A 7,458-nucleotide genomic window follows, 5' to 3' on the forward strand; every position below is an offset into this window, starting at 1 on the left:
ATTCTACAAAAAAACCCATAAATGACAGCAGAAAAAGGGCAAAACCATTTTAATCTATCAAAGTCCTTCTGTTTGCTATTCTGGAGCTTTTGATTGTTACACACAATCTTCCTCATTAGCGATTGAAGTTTGCCCAGCTGTTGGGGAATTGTAGATGATAAAATTTCTTTCTTTTTTTTTTTTTTTTTTTTAGCATTTTAAGGACCTCTCGTCCATGTCGGCTTAAAAGTTTTCTTTTTTTTTATTATTTATTGATATTTTTGACAGACACATACCACAACCAAGCAGAACAATATGAAACAAAAAAAAAACCCAAAACAGTGGTAATTAAAATTTGAGTATCAAAGTTTATTCCTGACCTTAAAAACAGCAGTTGATTAAAAAAATATGACCTCAAGGTCCATTTGGTAGCTGATATCCTGATTATGTTTTTTAAAATAATCTGTTAATGTCTGGCAGGATGTGAAGTCTTATCAATGCCACAAAAAGAAAATGGATCGACTTTATAAATGTACTGTATGTATTTTGATTTAACACCAATTCAACCTTGATAAAATGACAGTTGAGACTCTAAATTGTTTGTATTTTATATACAGATGTTCACACTCCTCATATCCTTATATCAGAAGATGCTGTACGACCGTGAAACGCTCCTTCTGTTGTTGTCGTTTCCTTGTCGACAGTAGAAATGATGTTCTGCATGTTGAACCTCTCTGACCTCCCGCTGCAGGTCATCACACCAGCCATTCACACATGGCAAAACAGCAAACAACAGCTTGTCAGAATAGCGGAGCACGCCACAGAGATTTAGGCCAAAGCAGACAGCGACTGTTTCGCTACTTGAGCCAAAAGTGAATCTTAATTCTTGTGTTTTTAAACAAACAAACCATTGGTACATTTTCACAATATGGTCTCTACTGGAATCAGTTTAAATCAAAAGAAATATTTGACAAATGAGGTTAACACATGGTCCATGTTGCAGCTTTTTAAACCACATCTACGGCCTTTATCAGCAGATGAAGTTCGCAATTGAAAGGTGCAGAAAAAAATAGGAAGGGCATTCACAGATTTTGACAGATGTTTTCCATATTTGACAAGCCTGATTCAAAACTAAGAATAACCTCAAAGCTTTGTTGAGATTAATGCCCGACTTGGACGTCAACATTTTTTTGTCCATGCATACAAAACTGTCATGCCCACATTCACTTCCACTTGCAGTTTTGATACACCTTGCCTATTGCAATGCAATTTCCTCAGACGGAGGTCCTGAAGGGAGGCGACCGTTTTCTGTCTTTCTGTATGACCATAAATCATGGCGCTGAGACCTGATGACTGTGCAACTGTGGTTACAGACTCCACAATCGAGGTTTGTCTCCAGCCATCCTGTCACTGAGTAATATCCGACAGAACGGCACTCAAATAGGAGGCCTGGCTGTGTGTGAAATCTGGTGTGGTATCACAAGGTTATTGTGTTCCAGCGGTTGCCCTTTTGAAGCAAAATGGTGAAATAGTTTGGTTTTTTACTCTTAGAAACAGGAAAGTCTTGCGTACGACAGTATGGAAATGTTTGAAACCCTTGTATCACTTAGCTTAGCTTAGCTTAGCATAAAGACTGTAAACAGGGGGAAACAGCTGTGTTGGCTTGGCTCTGTCCAAAGGTTAAAAAACAAAACTTGTTGTTTTTACTTGTTGTCTGGATTTTGTATGGATTAAAATTGCAAGATATAATGTGTTAATTAGTGAGTTTCAAAGTGCAAGTAGGTGGATTTTTTAACCTTTGGACAGAGCCAGGTTAGGCTTTTATCTGTTTCCAGCCTTTATGCTAAGCTAAGCTGCTGGCTCCTGCTTCATATTTAACAGAAAGACGTGAGTGGTGTATTAATCTTCTCATCTATCTCTCGGCAAGGCAAATGAGTCGAGCAGGTAGCTCCGGGTCTGAAAAGTGACGCCAATTAGAGAGTGACTTAAACCTGCGACTCCACTGGCTCCAAAAAGACGTCCGATTGTATAGAACTTTATGAGAAAATGACCCTACTTTTAACTTGATTTATTACCTCAGTAAACATTTTCCTAATGAGTTGATGGTCTCAATCGCTAGTTTCAATTCTTCTTCATGATGTTCATTTTGTAAATTATGGTCCCATTCAGAGTAAAATAGACGATAAAGCAGGGTTTGCTTTAGGGTTTGGCTTCATTGTGATTGACAAGTTGCTACCACAGCGACAATATTGGTTAGGTAACGTAACCATGGCGTAACCCCAGATTCACAAATTATTGGCATAGCTATAGCCGTCGCTATTTCAGTGTGTTTTCAGTTCATGAAAATTAATTGTAACTTGTAGCATGTGGTTTTTCTACAAGACCCACTAAGGAGTTGGATGTTCTTGTGATAAGTACATAGTGGTTTTAAGCCTTATTTTCACTAGCATTACCATTATCACAGTTAACAATAGACTGTAAATGCGCCGTGCTAACCAAGCTAGCAGCTAGCAGCAGCTAGCTCCACCGAATATGGTCACTTCTGGCTCCAAAAATCCAAGATGGCGACAGTCAAAATGCCAAACTTGAGGCTTCAAAATGGGATTCCACAAACCAGTGGATGACATCATGGTGGCTACATCCATTATTATTTTTTACAGTCTATGAAATAAGCATATTTCCCAAAAAACACAATGAGATTGATGGGTGAGGTGCATTTAAGCTGACAGGTTTATCTGTTGAATAGCCATAAGACGCCATGAATCAATAATTATTCCTCATTTTGCTTCTTACACTCCCAAATGTTTTGATGTTAAGATGACAAAATAAATCTTCAATGAGCACAAAAAAAAAAAAATCAGCTTTTCACATCGAGATCACAGACTAATTATTTATGTCAAGATCTGAAGATAAACTGTTTTTCTTTTTGTGATCTCAACATCAGGAAAAACTTGTAATCACAAGAAATGGAAACATCTTTCCTGCTTTGTCTTCTCTGTAGCAAGGATACACCCATCCAATCTGGCAGATCAGTGTCAGGGCTGATATTGAGCTTATTTAGAGGATTAACTATCAGCCAGATGTGACGGATCTACAATAAATAGTTTTTTTGTCAACAAAATTATAAAATTCAATGTTTACACTTTCTGTTATATTCATTAAGTCAGATTTTAACACCACATCAACTCCTGGCCTCATGATCCTGATGAGTTCAACACAGTGAGGTAAACAGATATTAAATTCGGGAAAAGTGAGCGCTGGTATCAGATTGGAAATCAGCATCGGCAGATATCATGAGTTGAGGTATCGGAAACTGTACTGGTCAAGAAAAAGTCAGATCTGATTGCAAATCGCAGCGCAGATTACCTGTCAATCCAAAAGTGTGATTAGCACTGGTATGATCTTTAAATAAGTGTCGGGAAGCCAAATTAAACGCCTCTTGTATCCACTTTAATCATGGTTGGCGACTCAGATGGCTTCATGTTGTCTGAATTTTGAAACAATCAATGACTGTTAGAGGATTTAAAAATGTCTCTAATTATATCTTTAAAATCACAGATTATATCACTGAAAAAGACTTTAATCTATTTACTGGGTTTGGCTCTACAGTGTTTCCCCCAAAGCTTGATGGAGTGTATTTATATTGAATTATGAGCCAGTTAGTGTGTGTGTGTGTGTGTGTGTGTGTGTGTGTGTGTGTGTGTGTGTTTTATGCAGTAAGGGAAGGGAAGGGTGTGTCAGCCGGTGCAGTGCGATGCTGACTTTAGCCAGAGCCGAGAAGCTCCAGCTGCTACCGAGCATTCACATTACTGTAATCAAGCCTTGTTGGCACAAGTAATCCAGCACCGGCAACACTGTCAGATACTTCTTCACCTCCTGCACTTCATGCCATACCTCAGAATTATCTTACATTACTAGAAAAGGTGCAGTAAAAGCTGTCACCTTAAACAAGATGTTGCCAAAGCAAGATTTATTTCTATCATTTCTAGTAGTAAGAGTCAGTTTTTGGAAAAAGAAAACTAATGCAACGTAAGGCAAAAGTAAAATGATCTAATCTATTTCCACAATATGATATTGAGGCTGTGTGTGACTCGATAAGATGCATCATTTCTTTGCAGTGCGCAGCCTTCAGCAGCAGCACTCTCATCAGTGACCTAGGGCGTGTCACAGGAGAAATGAACGGACACCAGCAACTAGAGCTGCTGTCTTGCCTGTTATATTTGCATCTAAAAAAAAACCCCAAACTAGAGCAAGTCTTTTTTTTTCTTTAAAACTGAAATAAATCATCATGACAATCTACATCCCCTGCAGCGGAAAATCAAGGTTGCACCAAGAATGAAAAAAGAATCAGACCAAGTTGTCCCTTTGCACCTTTTTATTTGTCTTTGGTGCACTAATAATCACGCGCTTGGAAGAGAACTTCTCAATGTCAAGATCATTTTGACTTATTCACACCCACTGCGTAAAACACACACAAATCCATACAGACATACACACTTGGTCTGGTCGTGGGCCTGCAGGTGGTGCAGTAGCATCAGCTTTGGCTCGCAGCTCTGTCTGTCGGCCTCTCCCTGACTGGAGGAAGAGCTGCTGACTGGAACACATTTCCTCCGCTCCGCTCTGCGCTGCGGAGGGAAAACACTGATTCAGCTCTTATGGGAGAACCCCCCGTCTCTGGGGTTAGTGGGGTCGGGATAACACCACCGCTGCACAAGACACCCACATCCTATCCACATCACTCTCTGACACACTGAAGCACACATAAGATTTTTACAATATTGATTTACTGTTAAAGGTTTCTAAATCTATCAATCAACTGCACGTAATCAAGGCTGGCTTCTGATGACACTGAAGGGTTTTTTTGCTCACGTTTCTTCAATAAAATAGAAAAACACAATATTTGACGGTTTTTCATCTTAACTTCCTCTGATATAAAAGCCCTATTTGATCATCAGACTCTACTAATGTGTCAAAACCATAAATTGCTATTCACAGTCACTACGAGGGAGATCTCTGTGTGAGAAAGGCCTCAAGGTGATGATAACTGTCTGAGGCCAGTTGCTGGCTGGACGACCTAACTCTGGTCTTTAGAGCCTGGCAACACCCTTACACCTTCGCATGCCCCTGCAGAGCACATCACCCACACCCCACCCACCCTTCCCTCCTCCTTTACTTCTCCTTCCTCTTTTACAACAACCCCTCGACCCCTCCTCAACCACCCCTCCACCATCACCACCACCACCACCACCACCAACCCCTCATCCTCGCCTACTACTATACATGAATAATGCAGGGGGCCTCCTCGATCGTCGCCTCCAACATGCCACGGCATGTTTTATTCACACTAAACTCAGACATGCCGCACACACAGTTCTCCCCTCGCCGCTGCCCAGTTCTTTGAGACACCCGCCGGCCTCAAAGTCATCAGCGTTAGCTCAACGCGTCCGCTCGCTCGCTCGCTCTGTCTCCTTGACCTGAACGTCCCTGCAGAGGAGAGAGACCCCAGTCTTAAATGGCAGTACGGAGCTGGAAGTAAATATTTGCATTTAATTCTGGATGTCCTGTCACATCCTGCTGAAAATAAATGGTCTTGTTTCACTCGTCCGTTTTCCATTTCATTTACCTGCTGTCTTTTTGTTGTTGTTTTTTTGTACCTTTTCAAGGCGGCATTATCTTCGGTACTCTTAAAGACACCATGAAATACAAAAGTTTCAAGTTATTATCTGTGTCCTTGCATTGACTTTTGCTTTCTTTTCATATCAAAAACCCTTTTGTTTCTCTTACATTCAAATATTTTTGATGAATGACAAAGGCTGCTTTTATATAACGCTTTTATCCAAATGTTTCTGCCACTCGTTCACTCATTCACAGCACATTCATGTACACACACCCCGATGGCAGCTACCACACAAAGTGCTGGCACAACCATCAGGAGGAATTTGGAGTTTGGTAGGTTATCTTCCCTGAGGACACCGTGACTTGTGGACAGGAAATGTCGGGGATCGAACCACCTTCTGATTAATGGACAACCTGATCTACCTCCTGAACCACAGCCAATGACACATTCTGCACTCTGGGTTGTACAAATGACTCGGTACAACTTTCTGAAATGGCATCCTTCATGAAGGGTTATCAAGTTGTAACGAACAGCTTTATTATAATGAATGAATCAGTTGCTAATGCTTATACTAATGCTATAGATCCATTAATAGCAGCAGGTTTTGGGTTGCCAGGTTGTGAAAACTCCCTTTGACAGATTAGACTGTATGACCACTAAAAAAGGGAGAATCTGGACTAGTTTTAACAACTTATTAAGCATTTAATAATGGATTCGTAACATTTATAACTGCATTATTACCAAGTAGAAAGAAATAAAACCAGCCAAAAGGTTTGTCACAACCTTGTAATCCAATTTTTTAAAAAAAGGCTGATCAATACAGAATTTGAAAAGGATTTAAAGTCATTTGGTACACCTTATAAACCCATTCAAATGTGATTTATTTAATCATATAAAAAAAACTGCACTTGACCTCCTAAACTTGTGGGTCATAAGGGCTAGTTGAGTGATATGATGGGTTGATGGTGTGTGTTTGGATGTCAGTTGCCATGGTTGCTGTCTAAATCATACAAATTGATTAATCTCTCACTCCTTTTACACTTCCTAATTCAACAATGCAGGTGAGGCAGGTGCTCGCTAAGTCACTCCCACTTTTAAAGTGATCAAACCAAATCCCTGATCTGATTCGACTGATTCCCTTTTTGAAACCTGAACCTTTCCCTTGGAGATACGTCACGAGCTGAAGAAGTTCCTCAAACCCAACTGTTATGTGTATCATTCGAACACGAATGCAGTCATGAGCAACCACCTGTGTTCCTGTTTTGAAAACAACACGCTTCCCTTACTCTAACAGACGCTGTTGCCACATCAGAGTTTTTCACCCTTATCTGACAGACGGATCACCTCCGCTCATTATCTTATGGCGCGGTCCGAGAGCAGCTTTGGTCATGCATTAGCGACCCTCCATGGCCACATCAGCGGAGATGACAGCACTTTGATGATCCATTTGTTACCCTACAGGACTCATGCCTGTGCACTTCTCTGAAGTACTTGATTTATTATTCATTTGTGTTCCTGCAGGGGCTGAACAGTCATTAGCAGGAAGGTCCCAGGTTCAAATCCAAGGCTTTCTGTGCAGGTTTAAGAGACTGTTTTCAGCAAATAAAACTACGTTAACCCTCTCTAGCACCGAAACAGGTTAAACAACGAGATGTCTGACAGACGGTACAAAGCCGACACCCAACTCTTGTTTTCTTTCTGTTTTCACCAACAATAATCTCTTGCATCATCCCGTCTCTTCTTAGTATGCATCCCCCCCAAAAGCGATCGCTCACCTGAGTGGTGAAGCGTCCAGTGTCCAGATGGTCCGCTTGGCAGCCTCTTCAACCTCGTAAGCATTAAGAGCTAAGATTGGCTGTTAC

This window comes from Thunnus albacares, chromosome 21, assembly GCF_914725855.1.
Source record: "Thunnus albacares chromosome 21, fThuAlb1.1, whole genome shotgun sequence".
Taxonomy (NCBI): Eukaryota; Metazoa; Chordata; class Actinopteri; order Scombriformes; family Scombridae; genus Thunnus; species Thunnus albacares.